The sequence below is a fragment of the Cyprinus carpio genome, chromosome B3, assembly GCF_018340385.1.
Source record: "Cyprinus carpio isolate SPL01 chromosome B3, ASM1834038v1, whole genome shotgun sequence".
Classification (NCBI taxonomy): domain Eukaryota; kingdom Metazoa; phylum Chordata; class Actinopteri; order Cypriniformes; family Cyprinidae; genus Cyprinus; species Cyprinus carpio.
This window is the reverse complement of record NC_056599.1, coordinates 7,220,870-7,246,974: the sequence shown is the minus strand read 5'-3', so window position 1 is coordinate 7,246,974 and position 26,105 is coordinate 7,220,870. Positions and strand designations below refer to the sequence as shown.

At 37.5% G+C, this 26,105-nt stretch overlaps 1 pseudogene; it reads right to left on the bottom strand.

Moving 5' to 3' along the window:
- LOC122136707 overlaps positions 1–25,887 on the bottom strand; it is a 33,812-nt pseudogene extending 7,925 nt beyond the window's left edge.
- Between the last annotated feature and the right edge of the window lie 218 nt (positions 25,888–26,105).

Sequence of the window (26,105 nt, the reverse complement as noted above, 5' to 3'; positions counted from 1 at the left end):
GAATGTTTATTAAAGTCAGGTATACAGATAAATCCAGGTGGAACAACAGCTGGTCGCGGTGATGACTGACAGTGAACCAGGAAGTGGCAGAGAGGTGAGGCAGCAGGAGAGCGTGACACAGGCCTGAGATGAGCAGTCCGTGGTGGTAAGACGTGACATCCGGTGGTGAAGAGTGGACGGGGTTCGAGGGTCAGACGAACGTCGATGATGAAACACAGAAACAGGAATGAGAAACCAGGCAAATTAACAAGACTTCATACAACGCTCTGACAAACACAAGATGAAAGACAGGGCAATAAGTAGGGATCGGGTAATGAGTAACAGCTGGTGCAGATGAACAATCAATGGAGACACCCACATGAAACAATCAGTGCTGACACGAGCGACACACACAAAACTCCACCCACATAGTGCAAACCAGAGACCACGGTTTACCAACCGTGAAAGTACCCTCCCCTCGAGGAACGCCTCCTGGTGTTCCCAGCCGGCCCTACCTGTCGATTGTAATCATCGCCGGAGGTAGTTTGAGGCCAACTGTGACCGGACTAATGATCTTGGTTACAGGGAACGGGCCAATAAATTTGGGAGCTAATTAATTAGAAACGGAATGGAGAGGAATGTTATTAGTAGAAAGCCACACTTTTTGACCCACGACGTATACGGGAGGCTTAGACCGGTGGCGATCGGCTTTGGCCTTGGTACGAACCCTCACTTAGAGCAGAGTCTCGCAGGGCACTGGTCCACGTGCGGTGGCGCCTCTGGACAAATGCGTGAGCGGAGGGGACCGCGACTTCAGATTCCAGACTAGGAAAAATAGGTGGCTTGGTAACCTAAAACTACATTCAAACGGAGAGAGGCCCGTGGATGACACTGGTAGCGAGTTATGAGCGTACTCAACCAATAGAGAGTTGCTGACTCCAGGAATAAGTATTCTTGGAGACCAAACATCGCAACGTTCTCTCCAAATCCTGGTTGGCCCGCTCAGACTGACCATTGCTCTGCGGATGGTAACCCGAAGACAGACTAACCGTCGCTGCCAACAATTTACAAAACTCCCTCCAAAATTTGGACACAAATTGAGATCCCCTGTCAGAAACCACGTCTACCAGGAGGCCATATAACCCGAAAGATCAATCACAGTGACCGCTGTCTCCTTGGCTGAAGGTAATTTGGGCAAGGGAATGAAATGTGCCACCTTCAAGAATCGGTCCACTATGGTCAAAACGAGCGTCATGCCATTAGAGGGCGGGAGGGCGGTAACAATATAGAGCGATGTGGGACCAGGGTCTCGAAGGGACAGACAGCAGTTGAAGAAACCCATCCGGAGGTCGGTTAGACGTCTTACCACTGGCGCAAACGGAGCAGGCCAACACAAAATCGTGAATGTCGCGAGCCATAAGTGGCCATCAGAATCGTTGCTTTACCAAACATCTAGTGCGACTTATTCCTGGAGGACAAGCGACAATGGAGCAGTGACCCCATCGAATCACGTTGGACCGTAACTCCTCCGGAACAAACAATCGGTGGACACCCAGGCGGAGGCGTTACCCCTTCTAAGGCCATCTTGACCTTCGATTCCAGGTAAAATACACTCGGGAGTCACCGGGTGTTTGGATGGATCAAAAAATACGTGACAAAGAATCGGGTTTGACATTTTTGGAACCCGGGCTGTACGATAGAGAAAAATCAAAACGACTGAAAAACAGTGCCCACTGAGCCTGCCTGGAGTTGACTCTTTTGGCAGTTCTAATATACTCTAAATTCTTATGATCGGTCCAGACAATGAAAGGTACCCCCGACCCCTCCAACCAATGACGCCACTCCTCCAATGCTAAGCAAATGATTAGCGTTACGTAATGAACCAAATGATAAGCGTTACATAAATCCAATTTTGTGAAGACGGATGCTCCCTGTAAACCTCTCGAAGGCTGAAGATATCAACGGCAAAGGATACGTATTCTTTACAGTGATGTTGTTCAGCTCTCGGAAATCAATACAAGGTCGCAGAGAACCATCCTTCTTGCCCACAAAAAAAAGAATCCCGCCCCTGCTGGAGAAGAGGAAGGGCGGATGAACCTCGATGCTAGAGAATCAGAAATATTTTCTCCATGGCCTCCCTCTCAGGAACTGAAAGAGAGTAAAGCTTGCCTTTAGGCAGAGACTTACCTGGAACTAACTCTATAGCACAGTCATAGGGATGATGCGGAGAAAGAGAAGCAGCACAGGACTTACTGAACATCTCCTTCAGGTCCAGGTACTCAGCGGGCACGTTTGACAAAACCGTGGGCCCCCTCCTAAAACACAGAAAAACAGACACAGCAGGACAAGCAGAAACCAGACAAGACTCATGACAACATTCACTCCACGAGGTGATGGTGTTGGAACCTCAATCCACTCGTGGGTTGTGTTTGACAAGCCAGGGGTGACCAAGGACGATGGGTGCCACAGGAGAGTCCATGAGGAGGAAAGGGATGTTCTCGGTGTGGTTGCCAGAGGTGAGAAGGGTTATAGGTCCAGTGGTGTGGGTAATGTAGGGCAGTTCCTGGCCATTGAGTGCACTGACGGTGATCTGATGTGAAAGAAGTGATAGGGAGTCTCAGGTGTTTGTGCAAGGGTTGTGTCCATGAATTACCTTCTGCTCCTGAGTCCAGAAGGGCGTGACATGTGTGCGTGTTGTTGGCCCATCTCAGTTTCACCGGAAAGGAGAGTGGCGGAGATCCCACCCGATAGTAGCCTCAAATTTACTACCGGGCTGGCTCTTTTACTGGGCAGGAGAGTAGAAAGTGTCCAGAGCCACCACAATACAGGCATAGACCTCGGGACCTCCGCCTCTCTCTCCTCCCAGGTCAGTCGAGCTCTACCTACCTGCATGGGTTCGTGATCGAAGACAGGACCAGCCGTGTTCTCTCTACTCGAGCCGCCACTCTCAAGGTTGCCGGGGAGACGTGTAGGACAGGCATGCGCCCCCAGGCGCTCGATGAAAGCATCCACGTGAAGCGCCAAGTCGATGAGTCCATTAAGACTGGTTGGCAACTTGGAGGTAGATCTCCTTGTGAACATGGTCGGCCAACCCATGCAGGAACATATCCCACTGCGCCTCCTTGTTCCACTTTCACGCGGCCCGCCAGGGTGCGAAAACGGATGGAGTAATCCGCCACGGAGAGAGTCCCCTGCTTGAGCTCTGCCAGCTCGCGGGCCGCCTCCCTGCCGGCCCCGGTCGAAAAACTCTCATCTCCTCGGAGAGGGAGTGGAATGAGGTGCAGCATGGATCTCGGTTCTCCCACACCGCCGTTCCCCCACAGGCAGCCTTCCCCCGGAAAAGCAGAGTCAGCACGAATGCCACCTTGGACTCCTCGGCCTCAAAGGTACGAGGCTGCAGGGAGAAATGCATGGAACACTTTGTTAAAAATTTTCTGCAGTAGTTGGGCTCACCGGAGTAGCTCTCGGGAACTGGTAGGCGTGGTTCGGGTCGGTAGCTGGGTTCGGAGATAGCCCGGGGAACTGATGGTGCGGGTGTCGCAGCGGGAGTCATCAGCTGTTGGATCTGCTGGGTGAGCTCGGACACCTTTGTCACCAGTGCTTGGACAGCGCGTCCGGTGTTGCTCTCCTGCTGCTGATCCATGCGGTTGACGCTGCGGTGGATGAATTCGGAGAGTGATGTGGAACTCGCTGCTTCCATGTTGGTCAGATCGTTCTGTCACAGTAACAAAGGGGCAGGAAGCAAGTGCAAGAGTGAAACAAGAATGTTTATTAAAGTCAGGTATACAAATAAATCCAGGTGGAACAACGGCTGGTCGCGGTGATGACTGACAGTGATCCAGGAAGTGGCAGAGAGGGGAGGCAGCAGGAGAGCGCGCAGGTGGTGAGTCATTGCATCCGGTGTTGAAGAGTGGACAGGGTTCCAGGGTCAGACGAACAGCGATGATGAAACACAGAGGAACAGGAATGAGAAACCAGGCAAACGAACAGGAGACTTCATACAACGCTCTGACAAACACAAGACAAAAGACAGGGCAATAAGTAGGGATCGGGTAATGAGTAACAGCTGGTGCAGATGAACAATCAACGGAGACGCCCACATGAAACAATCAGTGCTGACGAGCGACACACATATACTGCACCCACATAGTGCAAACCCGAGACCACGGTTTACCAACCGTGACACTGGTTCAGGTGTGTTTAATTGGGGTTGGAACTGGACTATTCAGTACAGTGGCCCTCCAGGAGCAGGATTGGACATCCCTGATATAAGATGAATCTGCAGCTTTAAAGAAATTTTCATTGAAAAAAAAAGAAAAGAAAAAAATACACACACAAACGCTTTATTTTATTTGAAATTTAACTGTTAAAGGGGTCATATGATGTGATTTCAATTTTTTTCCTTTCTCTTTGGGGTGTTACAAACCCTTGGTGCATAATGAAGATCTGTAAAGTTACAAAGACTAAAGTCTCAAATCCAAAGAGATATTCTTTAAGTTAAGACTCTGCCACGCCCCCCTAAAATGGCTCGTTCAAAACACAACCCCACATGTCTAGGGAACTATGTGGAAATATTTGCATAATGCCGCCCAAATGTTCATACAAAGAAAGATGGCGTGGTTTCAGTAACCGCAGTTAGTGTTGAAGCAGCCATGTCAGGGAGATGCTGTGTTATCTAGGCGAAAGCTAAAGCACTTTATTTGGCCTTCAGAAAGTAGATGCATTTAGGAATCTTTAAGATTACTTACAACAGAACAGCAATGCATTTTATGGACGACCTTTTCAAGAACCTAGGAAAGGAGGTAACTTTTCTGACTTTGCTACGACAATCTGGCGCTTCTGAATCAGCTACTGTAAGTATGTTTCGTTATTAGTTTAAGTATTTGCTATTGACTGTTCAAATGCTGAGTTTGCGCGTCGCGTGTGCACGCATGTGTGTGTGAGAGTGAGAGAAAGAGAGAAAGGATCACACAGTGGAGTCAGCTGTCTTAACCGTCCGTGGCTTGTGTACTGCAAACCAGAGGTGGAAAGTAACAAATTACCTCTATTTGCGTCACTGTAATTGAGTAGCTTTTCTGCGTACTTCTACTTTTTAAAGTAGTTTTTAAAATCTGTAATTGTACTTTTACTTAAGTATATTTTGTTTGAAATATTGTACTTCGCTACATTTCAAAACACATTAATTACTGAGTAAAAAAAAACTAAACAAACGAAAAAAAAAAATCGCTCCCTGGAAACTGCTTAAGGTAATAATGGACAGGAGAACAAACCGGGCGCTAAAATTGCAAGAAAAGATGCAGACGTACAAGACAGCCATTAATGGTGCAGACCCATCTGAAACTCTGTCATATTCTGCTGAAAGTTAAACTCAAAGGAAATGAAGCAAAGCCCTGGGCATATTTAAGCTCTATTATGCAGTATAAGTTGTGTTTGCCTAGAAAGACCAAACTAGCAGCTTATAAAATTTCGACATCAACCCTTTGCAAGCATGTAGGTAAGGTAAATACTTGCATCGTTGCATTGGTGGTTAAAATGAAGCTTTGACAGTTTAGCAAAAGGTTTTGCACAAATTAGCCAAAAAGATAGTGGTGCAGTGTGTGTGATATATATATCGTCTGTGATAATATCGTAATTGTTGTTTTAACGATGTGCGATTTGACTATCAGTAATTTTCCAAAAACCAAACAAAACCCTCCCACAGAGTGCCATGAAGTCTAGTAGATTAGACTAGTGCATGCGTGCATTTAGAGTGTGTTAAAATGCATTTAGAATGATCGCAAAATTGAAGATATAGAGTGCCATTTTTCATCCAAAGACTTTATAAACCAAATACCAAACAAAACACCCAAAAAACTAAAACACATTTCCTTCAAAAATCAGCATGATTACATACAGATTTATTTTTTTTAAACAGTTCAATAAACAAGGAATTAATTAAGAGACTTGCATTTTAGACACCTAATTGCCTGCTTTTGCTCTCTTTCGACAACAAAAATTATTCCAAACAGCCACCATAGCACAGTTTTGCCTCTCTCCGCAATGACGGTGTTTTGTTCCTGAATGAATCACCTGTTTAAATGATTTGGGTTCAATCGCAATGACTCACTTATTACAGTTTTTTACTATTGCTTACACACTTTAAATAACACACAGCTAGTGAAACCTTACACTCAAAGAGCAAAACCTCAGCCCAGGTCTGCACAACTATAAGCACATTCTCAGCCTCACACTTTTTGCACTACACTACACACATTGTTTTGCAAAACACTAAACACACTTCTCTAAATTAGACACAGAAATATAACATAATGTCACTTTTTTGCCATTTCAAGACACTACTTTCCAGAATACTACACATATGAACCTATTGATCAAACATGGCCATCAGGTGTGCAGACACTTAGGTGCTTAACTGTAAACTCAACAATAAAGGTGTAAGCACTATAAAAGGTTAACAGATTAATTTTTGTCTTCAACAAAAATGAAAGGCAGTTGTGCAGGAAGAGGAATAGGAATAGGGAGAAGAGCTCTTTTGAATGTCCCAGGTCAATGTGGTGGTAACATCACAATATATACTGCAATCAGGCAGAATGGGGACCTCCAGTGGCATGTCCTTAAAACACCGACCACATACGTTTTTAGAAAGACTAAGCAGTGGACAGATTAGGTGTCCGGTCCCATTATTCCAGAACCTCCCACAACACTCTCCCTTCCTTTCCTTTTCCCCTTCTGCATGGCAGTGGAAGGTTTATGATCTCTGACCCTATGTTATACCCCTCATTCAAGCAATGGAGGAGGCCTGTGACCTAATAGATGCAGAGTCTGTGTAAGGATGGATTCGCCATTTGAGAAGATTCTTCTCTCGCTGTCTTAGGAGGGAGGACATCGACTGTGATATAGATAAAGTGGCCATACCCAGCTATATGAAGAGATGATGCTAAGGTGTTTTTTATTCATCTCCACAAAAGTTTATGTACTACTGTATATTGTATTGTATTTGGAATATGTTCTGCTTCTCAGTACAAAATGCAGCCTAATTGCAATGATGTACTGAAGGATTTTACAATGTGGTGAGAAATAAATATTTTCATGAATGTGCAGTACTTGTCTTATGTGTTGTTTTTGGCAATATATTCATGTACTTTAACAATATAAAAAAAAAAATAAAAAAATAAAAAAAAAAAGAGTTGAAAGTGTTTAAGATTGTGCCCAGCAGTGTCTAAGTGGTTCAAACTGAATATTATTTTTCCACAGTGTTTACGTAATCGTAATTTTTCTTTTTTTATAAATTTTTAATAAAAATTCTGTCTTTTGTCATTGATTGTGTTATAATAAACTGTAAAATAAATGGACTCATCTACTGGAAAGGTATCATTTATGTCTGAAAAGGTTTTCACCAAACTTTTAAATGGTCAGAAATATTAATGTTGTTTCAACATTAACTTGGAACATCAGTTGGCAACATTATTTTATGTTGACATTTCAGTTGTTTTAATGTTTATTTTTGTTTCAATGTTTATTTTTGTAAATTTTAGTATTGATTCAACATCAGTGATGTGGAATCAGTCATAGTGTAACATTGATTCAACAATATTACCACTGATCATTTTTGTTAAATTTCAATGTTAATTCAACAGGAGTGATGTAGAATCAGTCATGCTGATTCAATGACATTACCACTGATCATTTTTTTATAATTTCAGTGTTGATTCAACAGCAGTGATGTAGAATCAATCAGAGTAACGCTGATTCAATGGATTTTTAATTTTGTTTATTTAATTATTATTTTTTTAAATCTCACCATTGTTCCAACATCAATTGTGGGTGCAAAAAGTGATACTGAACCAGTACCATAATGTCATAATCATAATGTTGATTCATTTACTTTTTAATTGATTTTCTGTTGAAATCTCAATCTTGGTTCAACATTAATTGCAGGTGCAAAAGTGATATTGAACCAACACCACTTTGAAACATTAATGCAATGCAGTTATCATTGACACAACAACGTTGACTTAAAGTTTTTTTCAATTGCTAACAAGCGTTTACCAATACTTAAATTACTTTTCTAAACTCTTAACACAGCAACACAACTACATCAAACAATCAGCCAAATAGTACATTTTCTGGCCAAAACCACTTTTTGTTAAAAAAAAATACAAACTCTACATTTCAAAATGCTGAATACCTTTTTTTTCATATACTCTCGTTCAAAACACAGAAAACCTGATTCAAAATCGAGTCATTCGGTGAAAACATTAGCACTAGTTTCTATCCAAAAGAAACATATGGTCAATCACAGCAAAGTGATTGTCAAAATACTTAGAGTTGATGGCTTTATTAGGGTTGCCCTCAGGCGAAGTCATAAAAAATTTTTTAAAAAAACAAAAAACAAATAAACAAATCATGCGAATTAAAGATTGTTAATAGCTAGTAATCATTAACTACTAGTCTATGGTAATACAGTACATCAGGCAGAACATCCAAACACTTGCCTATCATTCATCAACCTCAAATATGGCTTATCTCAAATATGTAGGTATTAGCAACTTTACATGGCCGCTTAATCTAATGTTAACCTAGAGGAATGTGTGGTATCGTGTCTGTGTGGATAGTAAAACCTGAGGCTGCACAATCAAATCAAATAAAAAAGAAAAATACACCTTTACACATAACAACTCTAAAAATATGCACCCCCAACAATTAAAGCAAACCAGATAAGAGTAACACATCTTTCAAATCTGTGAAGACTCTATGTTTATTAGTGTGGACTCACAATAACAACAAGAAATGAACCGAAACTCCTGTTAACTGTGGAACTCATCACAGAAATGAACCGAAACTCTGTGAACTTGAGCGCGAAACTCCTTGTATACCTTTGCCTTACAAGACATTAAAAATATGTCTATAGAGAGTGAAATGTCTACTTTCAAATGAACCAATCCAAATGGAAAACAAATATTCTCAGATTATGTAATCCGTGTGAAACATGAATACAGGCACGTCCACTACTGCTGAGATTATGAGTCAGTGTTGCCGAGTTCATCTCTTAAACAGAGAACAAAGAAAGCATTAGTTTATCAAATTATTTAAATGTTAATGCAGTCTCCTTACTGTTTTTTCACTGACACATTACTTCTGCCGGTGCACTGTGGCAAGCTTTATGCATGCACTTGAGTGCTTATTAGGCTATGTAGGCAATTAAAGGCTCATTATAATGATTTAACCAGTTTATTAATAAACGTGTGTTTAGTCGAATAACCCAAAAAAATAAAAACTACAACCCTACCATAAAAAAAATTAGTTAAGGGCAACCCTAGGCTTTACAAAAAACAGCATTACTTGTCATGTTTCAGTCCTACCAGCATTTAATAGACATTATAAAAATCCAAAGTTTTTTTGTAATTTAGCCTTCAGTTTACCTTCAGCTGAAACCCATTTTTACATTTTTAAGTGTTGAATGTGTTCATTCTTGGCAACATATGATCTCAAACTAAATGAGTCTTTACTTTATAGAATGTACAATAAAAAAAAAAGGGTCCCCCAGGCAGAAATTCAGTTGGAACCTTGATTGAAATTGCTTTCCAGTGGGTGGTTGTTGGATGTGGATGGTGCCCCATGGTAGCTGATGCTAGTGATTCAGTGAAAAATTCCAACATACATGGCCTTTGGTTACTATGCTAGCTTGTATTTGTCACATAATTAAAAAAAAAGTAAAAACAGTCATTTTGACCTTTTTATCTCACAATTTGGACTTCTGTTATTGGAATTGTGAGTTTACATCTTGCAAATTAGACTTTTTCAGAGTTGTGAGATACTGCAAATTCACAATTAGGTTCAAAAAAAGTCAAAATTCTCAGAAAAACACACAGAAACAATCTACAATACATTCAACAAATAAAATCTCAAAAATACAAACAAACATAAAAGCTGCACAAAAGCAAACCAACATAAAAAAAAAATACACAGTCCACACATTCTCACTCCTCTCCCCTACCTCTTCTTTTCTAAACCAAATGCTCCTCTCCCTCTTACAACTATTTCTCTACCTCTCCAAGGCATTTTCTCTCTCTCTTATTTTCTAATTCTGTGTTGCTCTGCATCCACAAAACCAATTCAAAGAGGTATTTTTTTACTCTATGTTGTTGATGTAATGGGAAGAGCTTCAAACACCTGACTATTCCTCCAACTGAATCTGGAATCAGCTATTTCTAAATATTTTAGTGATCTGCTACTTAAAAATGCTTATCAGTTGTTACAATATTTTATATAGAGATTTTTTTTTTTTTTTTTTTTTTGTGTAAATACTTTTGAGCTGCTGTTGTAGCAGAAGTAGAAGCTTTTTACAATATTTAAGGTTTGGTACATTAGGTCTTCATTTCTGACACGCTGTGTTTAAGCATTTGTGAATAAGACTAAAAAGATCCATGAACTGGGTTTTTGTTAAGCGTGTATGAGAAGAAAATGTAAGCATTTTAAAACATGGTAATTGACTGCATATTGTGTGAAAACAACATGAATTGTGTCACAACAGACGGATGTTGTGCTAATTGTGCTTAGAGTTTCGAAAATGTGACTAGAGATCGGACAAAAGCATGTTAGCAATTAAAAAAAAAAAAAAAAACTTTAACATTGTTTCAATGGTTGCTTGCTATCTGGGAACACTCGGACATGAGCATTGTTGCATTGCCAGTCCTTTTCTTTTTCATGTCAGAAGCAGTGAGAGCACTTGGAGTATGCCAGAAATAGAACAGAACATCAGTTTACTGTTGAGGATTTGTTGTGTTGCACCACATTGCACCATTGTAGACAGAATCACAGATTATAATGGGTTCTGCTGTCTTCAGTTGCATTGTGCCACTCGCATCCGGTGTAAACACAGTGTAACGTTAGGACAGAGCTCCAGATCTCGTCAGTGAAACACTGTTTGTTTGTTTGGCTTTATTTTACTTTAGATTCCTTTTTAAACAAGACAGTTTGACACAGGCTTTTCAGAGAGGCTGAAAGTAAAAGATGATACAGTGCTGAGTATGACTATATTGGATCCAACAGTAATGTCGCAGCACATAAGTCTGAGTAAACATGTTTTTACCACTATTGCTTCTCTGTTCCAGATCTTTTGAGATATACACTAAGTATTTATAGGTTTTTTAACCTAAATGACTCATGTTGTTTTCAGAGTACATCACAGCAGTGTCCATCTGTTATTTTCATATGCAAAACTGTTAGCCAATCGTGGCCGTAGGCATTTACTTCTTGAGTCCTGAATGCGCCCCGCCTCTAAAAACAGACTGTTTAGCAGAGAGGGTCAAAATAGATATAAAATGGATAGAAAATAGCCTATTACTTCTACATTATGATGCCTTTTGATGACAAACGTTTGCTAACATCAGAGTCATCAGAGAACACTATAAAATAATTGTAAAAAAAAAAAAAAAAAATTCCAGATCATGACCCCTTTCCTATGTAATTTGTCATTAGTTAAAAGACTAATGCCTGTGTAGTTGTTCAGCTAAATAAATTTTTTGATAGTATTTTTTCTTTTTACATTAAGAACATATTTCAGTATGGTATTACTGTAAATCTGTAGCACATTGTCTTATTCATTTTTGTATTATGTACTTAAGTTTAACAGTTTTGAAAAGAGTATGTTAACATGCAAATTGACCTGTGTGTACATAGAGTTTTGGTGGAGTTTGTGTCGGAGTGAGAAAATAATTAATGTAACTTGAAATATGTAGTCACTGAATGCATATTGTTCAAAAAGCAATGATAAATTATCCACAATTTAGTCCACATAGACTGCTGTCGTGCTCACTGTGTGAAGAGTTTTGAAAAAAACCACCTGTAAAAAAAAAAAAAAAAAAAAAAAAAAACTGTAAATAAAGTTATAAAACAGGTAAAAAAAATGCCACTTTCATTTTTATCTATAGACTGTATGCAAATTATGTCACACAAAAAAGTGGCAGCATCGGTATTCTGCTTGAATGCCATAAAAAAAAACATTTAAAATGGGAAAGGGCTGTGCGACTGACTATACAAATAGATTTAACATGAAATCTTTTACAGAATGCTGAAACTTGCAGAAAAGAAAAGCAAATGGTTCACTGCAATTTGCAGAAATCACTAGAATTCAGGCAGCGAAACGTGTATTTGTAGTTACCATTTTGTCAGATATGTTTGAACATTGGGGTAAAACTATACCTAGTACTAACAACTCCAATTAAATATTTAGTATCTTACAGTATATGCTGCGTATCTGTAAAGTTTTTGTCAGCATTTATTAAAAATATACACTTAGCCCTGTGCTCTACAAACGGGGATGGTTAGATAATGTAAGTTTTCCTTACAAAGCAAGGACAGACAGAAGTGATCATCCAGACTTAGATCTACCTATATTATATTTATAGTGTTGTCTAGCAAATAAAGTGTTAATAGGCTTTGCTTTACGTATTTCCTAGGCATCGAAATCAGGAACAAATGCCAGGAAACTGGATCTTGTTTTACTCCCAATTTCACAGTTTCCCCTACTAAAGCCAGTCCATGTTGCAGGATGTTTTGCCACTCAGTCCGGCTAAGGGGGCAAGTCCCAGCGGGCAAGTGACATCAGTGCATAGTCTCTATATCGCACACCCCTACTCCTGAGTGTTTGAAGTGCAAAACAATGTTAGAAACAGACAAACTGCAGATTACATTACCTCTTTAAAGCAAATGTTGAAGGACTTGGCAATGGCCTGAATAAAGCGACTGTCACTGAGAGAAAGCTTTGCTCCTCCTGGTTTTACCATCATTTCACCACGCAGATTGCGACTCAGCATCTTATGAAAAAATAACAGCTTTAATTCATAATTAATTTAAAACATATGTCTTTCAGTTTGTCAACTGTACAATTGTTCAACCCACATGCAGATGAAAAATATATTAAAATATCAGTATCTAAAAATATTGGCTTTTTTATTGCAAGGCAAAGTTAGTTCAGGTTGTAAACTCCACAATTAATAAATTACTATTAGTAGTAAAGAATAAAAAAAAAATAATTACCTTGATGAATAAATAATTTAATAACTAACAATATGTCATGTGGTAAAAATTTTTGTTAAACATTTTGCATACCTTTTTCTTCTCTTCTGTACTGAGGTCTTGTTTTGCCAGCACATAGGAGAGTTTTGAAAGAGCAGCTTCCGGGGTCATATCAAACCCAGCAACCACTCCAGCCTTACTCAGAGCCTGAAAGGGAACATTAAAAGCTTGCACACACCTGTAAACACTCACATGAGGCCTTTCTCAAACAAAAAACACATACCTGGCCAGTCGCATATGAGGTTGTGACAGAGCCCCTGAGGCACTGAGTGCAGTTGATCATGATGAGTCCTCTCTCAGTCGCTTTATGGATCTCATCCAGGCAGGTCAGCGCGGTTGTCAGGGGCGTTAACCACTGCCATATGTCTCCAATACGATCCCATCCATAGGAGGCTGCAAGAAGGCCCTAACCTGATGAGAGAATAGATATAATTTAAACATTTGAGCACTCTTAAAGGAATAGTTAATCCAAAATGTCTGTCATTATTTACCTAAAATCGTGAAATGATGAACATGTTCCTATGCTGAATGAAGAGATTTGTCAGTGTAGTAAATAAAGGCAGACATTACAACACAACCTTACCGTATCAGCAGTGATTCCTGGGAAGAGTCGCAGGAGACCCACATTACAGTTCATTTGTGTGTTGACAGTAAATTTGGCAGTAGTATTGGCTCGCCACACAGTGTCCCAGTTAACTGAAGAGAAAGAAATAAAGCATAATACTCAACATTTAAATAAAAAACTAACTCAGTAAACAGCATCACTAATTAGGGAGTTCACATGAAATTTCAAGCAGTGTCCTGAAATGTGACAATTACACATTTCTTTCTTAATTTTTTGTGTAAGTATTACATGTGCAGTTTTTATAAACTAATATTAATTGCAAGGCAACATGGAATATTTGTAATTTATTCTTCACATCACAGGATTAAAGTGAACAGCAAAAACTGATTAAAAAAAAATATTTATATATATATATATATATATATATATATATATATATATATATAAGTAAAAAAACAAAACAAAATAAAAACTAAATAAAATCACATACATTTTTGCCAGCTAACTTTTTTTTTTTTTTTTTTTGTAGTTTTATGCCAAATTATATCTACTCAACATTTGTTACATGTTTTGTGTGATTATTTTACACATTAGTAACAAATTAAAGTTTTTAATCATTTACTTTGTTTCTTAACCAGTAGCGGACTGGCCATCTGGAGCAACTGGAGTCTTCCTGGTGGGCCGCTTTATAATGTGGACTGGCCCATTTCTTAACTTTTTATATAAAGAATGAATTATAGTAAACGTACGTAGTTTATTGTCACAGGTTCTGTGCTCTAAGGAGACAGGCGCGAGACGCAGGAGTAATCCAGCACACAATCTTTAATTCCAACTTCAAATCAAGAGAATAACCAGGAGACAAATAAAAAATCACAGGCATCAAAGAGCAAATTAAACATGACGGTGAACAGACAAAGACTAAGGGAGAATTGAGGACTTATAAGAGATACCCAAACAAAGGGGAACTAATTAGATGATTAATACAACACAGGTGATCTGAATGAACGATGATTAACTAAATTAGAACAGAAACTGAACCAAATAAGGAAAGACAGGAACTAAACAGAAAACAAACACGTGACCACCTATATACCTCCATCAAGTGGCCTGCGCGGCCCACTTGAGTCAAAAATTCTAATTAATTTAGCATGCTCTGGCTCTGTGCAGTGGTTCAAAAATGCTTGTCAATGTCAGCATGTTGAAATAGCCAAATCATCGACAATTCAGAAATATTTGCCAACTGTAAAAAAAAAGTTTAAAAACAGATATGAATTTTTCTTTGATGCAAACTTCACTGGCCCAAAATGCTCATATTTTAAAGCTATTGCGCGTTAATCATCACAATGTACCCAGAAACATTAATGTAGCAGTTTGCAGCAGACATAAGATAAGAGTGAATATATATCTCTCATCCAGACTTTCTTCTGTAATTTCACGAGTATAAAAAAATGTAAATAAATAAATAAATATATAAACTGTAAAAATATCATTCTCAAAACTGACACTTACAGAACACTACAAATTTGAAATATTTTAGCTTTCAAGTGCCGTGGAGTATGAAAATGATATATATTATAGCCTAATAAAAACATAATTTGCTAATTAGTTAACATGCATTATTTTATTTTACACACTGGCGGTCAAAAGTTTAAATAATTAAGGCTTTTTATTTATTTATTTTTTAAAAGAAGGCTGAATTTATTTTGACCAAAAATACAGTAAAGACAATAATATTATGAAATATTTAAAATATTGGTTTTCATTTAAAGATCTTTTAAAAATGTAATTTATTTCAGTAATCAAAACTAAATTTTCAGCATCATTACTACAGTCTTTTAGAGTCACATCTTCCTTCAGAAATCATTCTCAGAGCCGGTTTCGAACCAACAAAAAAATAAATAAAATACAAGTTCTGCAAAAAAAACAGTTATATTTTTAACAACATAAGTGAAAGATAAAATTATATTTCTCAATTGTACAAATCTTTCATTAGAACATTTTGAAAAACACACTTAAGAGAATCCAGAAAAAAATTTAATTAAGTTTTTTTTTTCATGTCAAACAAATGGTAAAAAAATAAATAAAACATAGCTACTGATCATTCTACTATATGCTGATTTGCTGCTAATTTATTATCATTTATTATTTGTTATCAATTATTAATAATGGTTCTTATTATTTTCAATACTGAAAACTGTTTTTTGCTTCATAAGATTTTTGTGGAAACTGTTATACTTTTTCAGGCTTATTTGATGAATACAAAGTTAATGAACAGCATTTATTTTAAATATAAATAATTAGCAAAAGGTATAAATATCTTTACTGTCATTTAAATCCAGTAAATGCAACCCTTTTGAATAAAAGTGTTATTATTATTATATTATTATATTATTATTATTATTATATCATTCTGCACTACATTCCAAGTCTTTTAAGAAGAGCATCATTTCATAATAACTAATAATATTATATTAAAAAACAGTCCACATTCTGCACTACATTCCAAGTCTTTTAAGAAGAGCATTGTGTCATATGGACTAATATTATGTTAGGTATATTAACTTTAGTAATATTAAAACTGTCCCTCTATTATAAAAGAGATGTGTAAAAAATTCTTCACAATTACTGACTTTTTGCTATTTGCCATTTACGGGACACCAGGAAAAACAAATTATAATGTAAATGAATTTGTTGACTATCTCAGGTCATTTATTAATGTTAATGATAAGTATAATATATATTATATAATATATATATAGATATATATGATATATATATTATAGATCTATATATAGAGAGAGAGAGAGTGTTTCTATTTTTATGTTTGTTCTAAGTGTGTGTTAAAAATGGCTCTGTACATGTGGCTTATGGTGTGGTGGTGTGTACAAGGTGTGGTGGGTGCCGCTCATTGCCACACAGTCCAGGGCCAGCTTTAGCCCAGTCCGCCCCTGTTCTTAACCATGCAATTAGACTTTCATGCTTCAAAATGAGCACTGGGCTCAAAAATTTACTGAATTTTTTTTCCCGAATTTCCTAAAAAAAAAAACACTCAAACTCATTTTCTGATTTCTAAAGCAAATAATAGGTAATACAAGAAGGACAAGAGTAAAGTAGAAGTAGAAGAGAGAAAAGAAAAGAAAAGAAAAAAAAAGAAAAGAAAAGAAAAGAAAAAGAAAAGAAAAGAAAAAAAAGAAAAGAACAACAACTGCATTTTTCATTTATGGGTAAAATAATCTTTTAACAGACTCAAAGACTACGCATAAATGTTAGAACAAATGGAATAACTTTTGATGTCAGCTTCAGCATTGGCTAACGGTGGCAGATTTGGTGAGGAAAATGCATTAAAACTTTCAGCGTCCACTTTAGTGACACGATTTCCTCGGTACAGCTTGTGATGAAAATAGAGGCAAACCTGTGAAGAAAGACACGGTTATTACATAGTTATTACATAAACTTTTATTATTTATTATTCTATATTATTATTACAATAATTATGTAAGTTTCTTTACTGTGCTATGTTTGGAATGGCAGAAACACCAGTGTACTGCAAGACATATACTGGTAATCATCTCAAAAATACACATTTTAATTAAATAAAAAAAATACAAAATATCATTTCCTTTTTTCATTATTAAAATTCCATATTAAATAAAAAATCAAATTATTTAAATGCTTTTTTTATTCCTAAAATTAATTAATAATGTTATTTTGTCAACCACTTTTATACTTGCAGAACATGCTCCAAAATATGAGTCTTGAAAGCATCACAAATATTGGATAGTATTCTTGCACATTTTGTATTGGCTACAAAAGAATCTCTCATAGAGATGAAAAAACAAAAAAATCTCACCTCAGGGATGACAAAACTGTCCTGCTATCAACAGTGCACCCAAGAGGTTTTCCCTCCCATCACTTCTCAGTTCAAAGATGGGCACCTGCAATATACAAGATGGTTGTCAAGTTAATAGTCTAAGGGTAAATAAATTATTTTGGGTGTGAACTATGATTTTAAAATGTGTTACCTGTGAGCCAGTGAGGATGACAGACTTTCCCAGATTCTCACACATGAAGGATAAGGCAGATGCGGTTGTAAGCCATTGTGTCTGTGCCGTGTAGGATGACAAAACCATCATATTGCTCATAGTGTTTTCTAAATGATGAAAAAAAAAAATGTTCAAAATTTCAGAAACTCAAAGATTATCTACATGATGATGATAAATAACAATAATAATGTTCATACCAGAATCAAATGATTTTTCATGATCTGTTCTGTTCACAAGTTCATTACATGCAGTTGTGTCAAAACCAGGGCTCAGCAGTCCCACTATTTTAATTATGTGTGACTGAAAATATTTTAGGTACACTGGTGCAAGTGACTGGACGAAATTGCATATACACTGTTATGTTTCACACAGCAAAAGATAAAAAATGTAGCAAAGAAACTCTGCAAGTCAAAGCCAAACATAGAGATGGTAAAAAAGGAAGCACCTCAATGTCTTTTCCAATAGTGGCCCAGTCATCTGTGGTCATATATTGCAGGAGTCGAGCAGGGGAGAGTACTCTAAAAATGTATATACAATCCTCTTATTCTGTTTGGGACACTCTGGGGGTTGGAAAAAAAAAAAAAGAAAACAGCAAAATTGTAATGTTTAATGACTACCCAAACACTGACAACAAGCTCTAGAAGTAAAACAAAATAATAGTATTTAAAACCAGCTACCATTTATAGGCAAACATGCAGTTTAGCTAGATCAACTAAAACAAACAAAAGAAGTGGATTATTTATAAATAGTGAGAGTTTGCATATTTCAGGGGCATCTCCTGTAATTAAAGAAAAAAACATTGTGCATCAATGGATGAGTATTTGCAGCAGACTTCAGACTTTTAGATATCGTAAAGTAAGGCTGGATTCCATGTTGGCATATAAATTTTGCATTGGTGCAAAATCCTCGTAACATGGTCTATGGGTAATGAAAGTGATACTGGATTATCATTATTAATTTTCAAATGTTTTTATTTTTTTTTATTTTTTTGTTTTTTTTGTTTTTGTATTTGATATTGTGTGAATTATTTTCTTTTGTGACATAAGTTAGATACTTTTGAATTTCCTTCGGGATTAATAAATATCAATCATGGACAGTGGCCATTAAATTTGATTCTTAGACGTAAAAGCTTAAAATTGTTAACAGACCAACACATAACAAATAAAACATGAGACAAATGTGTTGTGTATCACTTGGTGTAAATAATTCCAATGTGTTGACTTAACTTAAAAACAAATATTATATAAAATATATATATATATATATAGATATTATATATATATATATATATCATCTATATATATATATATATTACCACACACATCATTATGTGAACAAGCCTTAAAGGGGTCATGAACTGAGAAATCAAATTTCCCTTGATCTTTTGACATATAACAGGTCAATGGTCAGCACACAAATCCATAAATGGAACGTTTTCCGGCAGTTTCCGTCTATGTGCTCTGGCGTTTCTGACTTCTGGAACACTGACAGAAACAGACTGTTTTGTGTGCGGTAGTTTTCCAGTCCACTCACTAACGCGATAAAACTCCCAGACATATACGGAAATGTTTACTCACTCACCGGTAAATCCACATACATCCCTGTGGCCCTGTGTGAAGTAAAGTCTCCACAAAATCCAGGGTACAAGTAGTTAAATTTCCATAAACGGACATTCATGTCTCCAGTAAACGTCTATAAATTACTGCACACTTAATGTTATAAATGCTATGGGCCTTCTATACAAAAATGCATCATATGCGCTAATAAAAACTGTCAACAAAGCCACAAACAGAGCAAGGCATCAACAAAACTCTTTTTTTTTTTTTCAGCAAATGCAAGACAGCAAACATTTAACAGGACTGCAAATATTATTAAACAAACTATTGAATATGAATATGCAAACATTTTAACAAAATAAGAGGGATCATAATGTATGCTATTTTTATTTAGTACCATCATGAATAAGCAATTTTACATAGATATTTAAATTGACTGATTTATAAAACACACTTTCTCTAAATACATTGTACAGTTTTCATTGTTTAAAAAGATGAAACATAACATGATAATACAAATGTAATGAAAACAGTCGGTTATTTATATATATAAGGTCTTAACTGAACTATACGGCAATTCACAAGGTCACATATGTACATATAGACAGAATAAGCATATTTGACCTGCTGTCGTCTGGGAATGGAGGTGAGAAAAGTGGCGATATATAGACTTCCTCTGATGCTAATTGGTTGGATTATCTGAAAATGTTTCTCCTATACTTTGTTAAAATAAGCTTCATTAATCAGGCATGTGATCAGCTAGAGACAAAAAAAATAAAAATCTGACCACGCCCTAAGCCACGCCCACAAGCCACACCCCAAACACTCAATATGAAAAATATATATTTTAGCACATTAAAAGATATATCTTATATTGTAAAAATACATTCTGTCCTGTAAAAAAAATAAAAAGCACCATTTAATAATCATGACAAAAATATAATATATTATAATAAAGTACTATTATATATATAGTAAAGTATATAGAATTGTTATTATTATTAAAGTACCTGCCAAAATCTTCTGCTAATCAAGGCTGAATTTGATCAAAAAGTAAAAAAAAAAAAAAAGAATTGTAAGAAATATTGTGAAATATTATTACAAATTATTAAAAAAAAAAAGTTTTAAATTTTAATATATTATAAAATGTAATGTTATTCCTATGATGCAAAGCAGTACTCCAGTTTTTCCAGTGTCACGTGATCATTTAGAAATCATTACATAGGGTTCCCACACACTGATTAACTTTAAATTCAAGGACCTTTCAATGACTTTCCAAGTCCAATACCCTCAAATTCAAGGACTTAATGTGGGGACACAAGTTTTTTTATGTTTTTTGGAAACAAGTATCTTCTGCTCATTAAGGCTGTAGTAATAGTAATATTGAGAAATTTTGTTTAAATTAGAACTGATGCTGAAAAAACATTTATTGTAATTAAGAATGTTGAAAACTGCTTAATATTTTTGTGCATTTATTTTTTTTTAATTTGATTTACTGCTCTGTTATGATTATTGGTGCTCAATCATTAATATTAGCTCATATTATTATCAATATGGAACACATTTTTTTCCGCTTTGTGTAAATCATGATATTTGAAAGAGCAGCATTTTCTTGAAATATAAAAATATTTTTTAAAATAAAAAACACATTAACAAAAACATTTAAAAAAAAACTAACATAAAACAAAAAAAGCATTAAGTCACAACACAATTTCTTCAGCAGATGATGATTAAATGAATGTGATGTATAAATAATAATAATAATAATAATAATAATAATAATAATAAAAGCATACTGTGTTTTCTATATTGATAATCAGAAATGTTTCTTGAGCAGTAAATCAGCATATTAGAATGATTTCACTGGGGACTGGAGTAATGACGCTGAAAATTCAGCTTTGAATCACAGGAATAAATTACATTTTAAAATGTAATCACAAAAAAAAAAAAAACTGTTATTATAAATTTAAATCATATTCCACAATATTACTGTTTTTATTGTTTTTTTTTTGTTTGTTTGTTTTTTTTGATCAAATAAATGTAGCCTTAATAAGCATAAAAATACTTCTTTCTAAAACATTAAACAATCTCAATGATCCCAAACTTTGACCAGTTATAGGCCTGTTTTAAATTAATCATTCAATTTGAGAGTAATGCAATGATGATAATCTTGGATATGTGAGAAATTCTTCATAATTTAAATAACTTTAAATCACTTCTTTACCAGTTCTTACTGAAATCAGCATATTTGTGATATTAAAATGATTTCCAAGGTGTGTTTTTTTTAACTAAAGAAAGGGCAATTCTTTCAAATTTTTTCATACTCTAATAAAAAATGTTTGCATTATCTTTCAGAAATAATAACATTTCATTAAGGAATTGACATTTACATTGCAAAATTACAAATGCATGAATAATGTTATGAACTTAAAGTTTTTAAATCATTTTTAATATGCAAAATATTAAAAGTTGAAAAAAAATTGATATTTAATTTTTTTTTTTTTTTTTTAAATTTTAAATATAACAGTAAACCGCCAGTAGGTGGAGTCAAGAAACTGTTAATTAGTGAACATGTAAATCATTAGTTTAAGCGATTCATTCAGACAGCTGAATGAATCGCTTCATTTAACAATCAAGCAAATGCTGTCTTTACGAATGGATCGCTGAATCATTGACTCAAATGATCAATTCAAAAGCGCTGAATCATTAAGTAACAAAACACCGATGTGTGCTACTTGGAGATTAGTGAATGATTATTACTTGTTTGCTGAATGAATAAAATCAATGTCAAATCTGCAATCATGCTGATATTTGGGAATCAGCACTCTCTTGGTCGCCTCATGATGCTTAACTAGGCTACATCATATGGTGTAAATATAAAAACTTTTTTATATTTTATTCTTGAATTAGATGCAAAAATCGTCACAATAAGATCCATCAGATGATCTTCAAACTGGGGTTGTACTCACAATATGACTGGGTGGCAATTCCCACTACCCAGTCTAGTCAATTTCCAGGGTCTGGTTGTTTTTTGACAGGAGCTGCAGGTTCGGGGAATAAGCACTCGTTGAGTCACTCGTCTCCCACAGCTGTGCGACATGATTACTCTGCTAGCCGCCGTTGTGCTCACCGCTGTTGCCTTCGTCTCCGACACACACGCTGACTCACTCATCTCCAACAGCTGCGCCATCTTCACAACACTTCGACTCACTGTTTTCTGCACAGCCGTAAAATGTTCGGTTATCACTGCTCTGTGTTCCCTGCGCACAACACTCGACAGGGCATAGACTTCTACACTTCATAGACTTCCACGTAAGTGATGCAATCCAAACGACACACCTCTCAGTCTCTCAAGCACGGTCTTAAAGGGCAACAGTCTCCACCTCTTTTTCTAACCAACCTATGACACTAGGTCACTGATTAGTCTATCAGCAGAGGTTTTTAGAAGAATGAGCATAGCAATACAAATCACTTGATCAATGAACCAATCATATAACATTAAAACGTATAAAAAATGCATTCATCTCAATTCACTCCCATCACATCCCCCCACACTAAAATATCAGCAGTCCCTGCGATTACTTAAAACCCTTCATCTATACCGCAGAGGACATTGCCCTAAATTCGGACGTACAGAACGTCTAACTTGATTCTCTTCATTCACATGATCAGGCTCTGAGGCAACCCACATGCTATAAGGCATGGGATCCAACTGTCGCCTCGTCTCTTCAGGCACTACAAGTTGCGGGTAGCTTACTTCCGGAGCACAACACAGCTTAAGGGCATTTCGATGCAAACTTCTCTCTTTTCCCCCTTGTTCTGGTCTCACCCGATACACCAGTCCAGTATTTCCCAAAGTCCCTAGTACAACATAAGGTGTAGGATCCCACCAACTACACAACTTCCCGCGTCCCTGCCTATTTCGGTCCCGAACCCAAACACGCTGACCCCCGCCAACAATGGGGTAGCTTTGGCCCCACGATCATAGATCTGTTTAGATATTGTTGCAGTCTTATCCATGGCTCTTTTTTGCCAAGGCATAAGCCCCAACACAATTTTTCATGGTGCTCTTTTACCCACCCAGTCAAATCCTTTCTAGTTTGTCCCTACTCCCACTCCAAGGCTCATATCTACAGGTGTCCGCAAGGAACGGCCAAACATCAGATACGAAGGTGTAAACCCTGTAGCCCCATGTATGGTATTATTATATGCTTGCATCAACTCGGGGAGAAATTCTGGCCACCTATCCTGCTTATCTCTCTCTAACGTACGCAGCATTCCCAACAATGTCCCATTCACCCTCTCTACTCTACCATTCCCAGCTGGGTGATAAGGGGTTGTTCGGCTCTTAACTGTACCATACAAGTAGCAAAACTCTTTCATCAATGCGGATTCAAAATTTGGGCCCATATCAGAATGGAATCTCAAGGGGCAACCAAAAGTCTGGACAACCTGTACCCACAAAGCCCTGACTGTCACCTTAACAGTTTCATCGCTCGTAGGGACAGCCCATGCATAACGAGTAAACAAATCAACAATGACTAAAATGTTTTGACATGAATCAGCTGGACGGCCTAATGTCAAGAAGTCTAATGACACCACTTCTAAGGGGAATGATACCAGGATTGGATTAAGGGGGGCCTTCTCATTCTTACCTTTCTGTAGGCCACAAGCGGACACAACCCAGGTGGTACCCCTTGACAATCTCCTCCATCTTCGGCCAGAAAAAAAAAAATAGTGTCTGACCCTTGAAAGTGTCCGTGAAACTTCTGCATGTGCAGACGCATCATGGTATCTTCGCCATACTTCCTCTCGTCTAGATGCCGGACAGATAATCTGTAGATGCAACTCATGGGTACTGGGATCAATCATTCTCTTATACAAAACACCATCTTGAATCACAAGCTTAACGCTCTGTCGAAGTAGTTGTTTTCACCGTAAGAGACATATTCGCTCGCTCCATGGTCGAGGGTACACCTACTTGACTCCACATACTTCCATACCTGTTGAAGTTCCTCATCTTCACTTTGGCTCTTACGCCACTCTTCAACATCTGGAAGGTCAATTACTGGCTGACAGGCATCTTCTGTTGCCTCAACTAGTCGTACCTCAATAGGAGCCATTCAATCTACTGGGAACCTGGACAGACTATTAGCATTAGCATTCTCACGCCCAGCACGATATTTCACTGTGAAGTCAAAAATTAGCCAGCTGGGCTGCCCAGCGCTGTTCCACCGCTCCAAGTCTCGCTGTCTGTAGGTGGGCCACCGGATTATTATCTGTAACCACAGTACATTTTGCTCCAGTCAGATAGTCCTTAAATTTCTCTGTCATAGCCCATTTTAAAGCTAGCAACTCCAACTTAAAAGAGCTATAATTAGCATCATTCCGTTCCGCAGGGTGGAGGCTGCGACTTGCGTAAGCGATCACTCGCTCTTGCCCATCTTGGACCTGAGATAATACTGCTCCCAGCCCCTGGTGACTAGCATCAGTATAAAGAACAAACAGCAGAGAGAAATCAGCAAATGCTAGGATAGGAGCCTGAGTGAGACAGATCTTTAATTTTTCAAATGCAGCTTGACACTCCACAGTCCAATCGATCCTATGATTATTTGACTTCTTGTTGACTGGAACTCCTACTAACAGGGCATTTAACGGCTGTGCCAGCCGAGCAAAATTGGCGATATACCGTCTATAATAGCCAGCTAGGCCCAAGAATGCCCTCACCTCTCGAACTGTGGTTGGAACAGGCCACTCTTGTACCGCCACGGTTTTACCAGGATCTGGGCTGATGCCGGTCTTGTCCACTACATGCCCCAGGAATTTCACTTGTTGCTGAAGGAACTGACACTTGTCCAACCTCAACTTCAGTCCATACTATGCCAGCCGCTGGAATACTCGCTCCAAATGATGGGTGTAAAAATCTATGGAATATACAATGACATCATCCAAATAGACCAACAGAAAGCCTACAATATAGTCACTCAAACAGTGCTGCATTAATCGCTGGAATGTAGCTGGTCCATTACACAGGCCAAAAGGCATACGTTGAAATTCAAATAGCCCCAGCTGAGTTGTAAAAGCAGTCTTTTGGCGATCGTCCACATGCACCCCCACTTGCCAATAGCCACTCGCCAAATCAAGGGTACTAAACCATTCAGCTTGAGTTAAGGTGGTCAATGTTTCTTCTATCCGGGGAAGAGGGAATGCATCCTTATGGGTAATGGCATTCAACTTTCTGTAATCAACACAGAGGCACCAACTTCCATCCTTCTTCTTGACCATGACTATTGGGGCTGCCCATGGACTCTTACTCTCAGAAATTACACCTCTTTCCAACATACCTGCCAGCAGTAGTTTCATCTCCTTATACATCATTGGGGGTAGGGGGCGAAACTTTTCTCGGACAGGAGGTGCAGTGCCAGTATAGATCCTATGCTGGACAGTCTCATTAAACCCCAGATCATCCTCATTCTTAGAAAACACTCCACTCCCTCATAAGTGCATCAAAAACTTGACGTTGTTGATCAGTTAAATCAGATCCAAGCATCAATGGACTCACCTCATCAACAGTTACCTCCTCTTTAGGGCTTCCAGCTTCCACCACACGAATATCGACGACCCCATCTGTGCTCGAAGTCAAACTCAAGATCTCTTTGGCCATAGATGTCCACGCCAGACGTTTCCATACAGCCGACCAAGCTTCTGGTACCGGCCTACGTTCACTTTATAAGGCTGCAAATTGCACAATCTGATAGGGATCCTATCATCCTTAACGATAGCAACAGTCCGGGCAGCGGCCCAACCCGTCCGGCTCTAGCAGGGGTTCCACCAATCCACAGTAACTGCGCTTCTGTCGGCCCATTCGGACACGGCCCCACA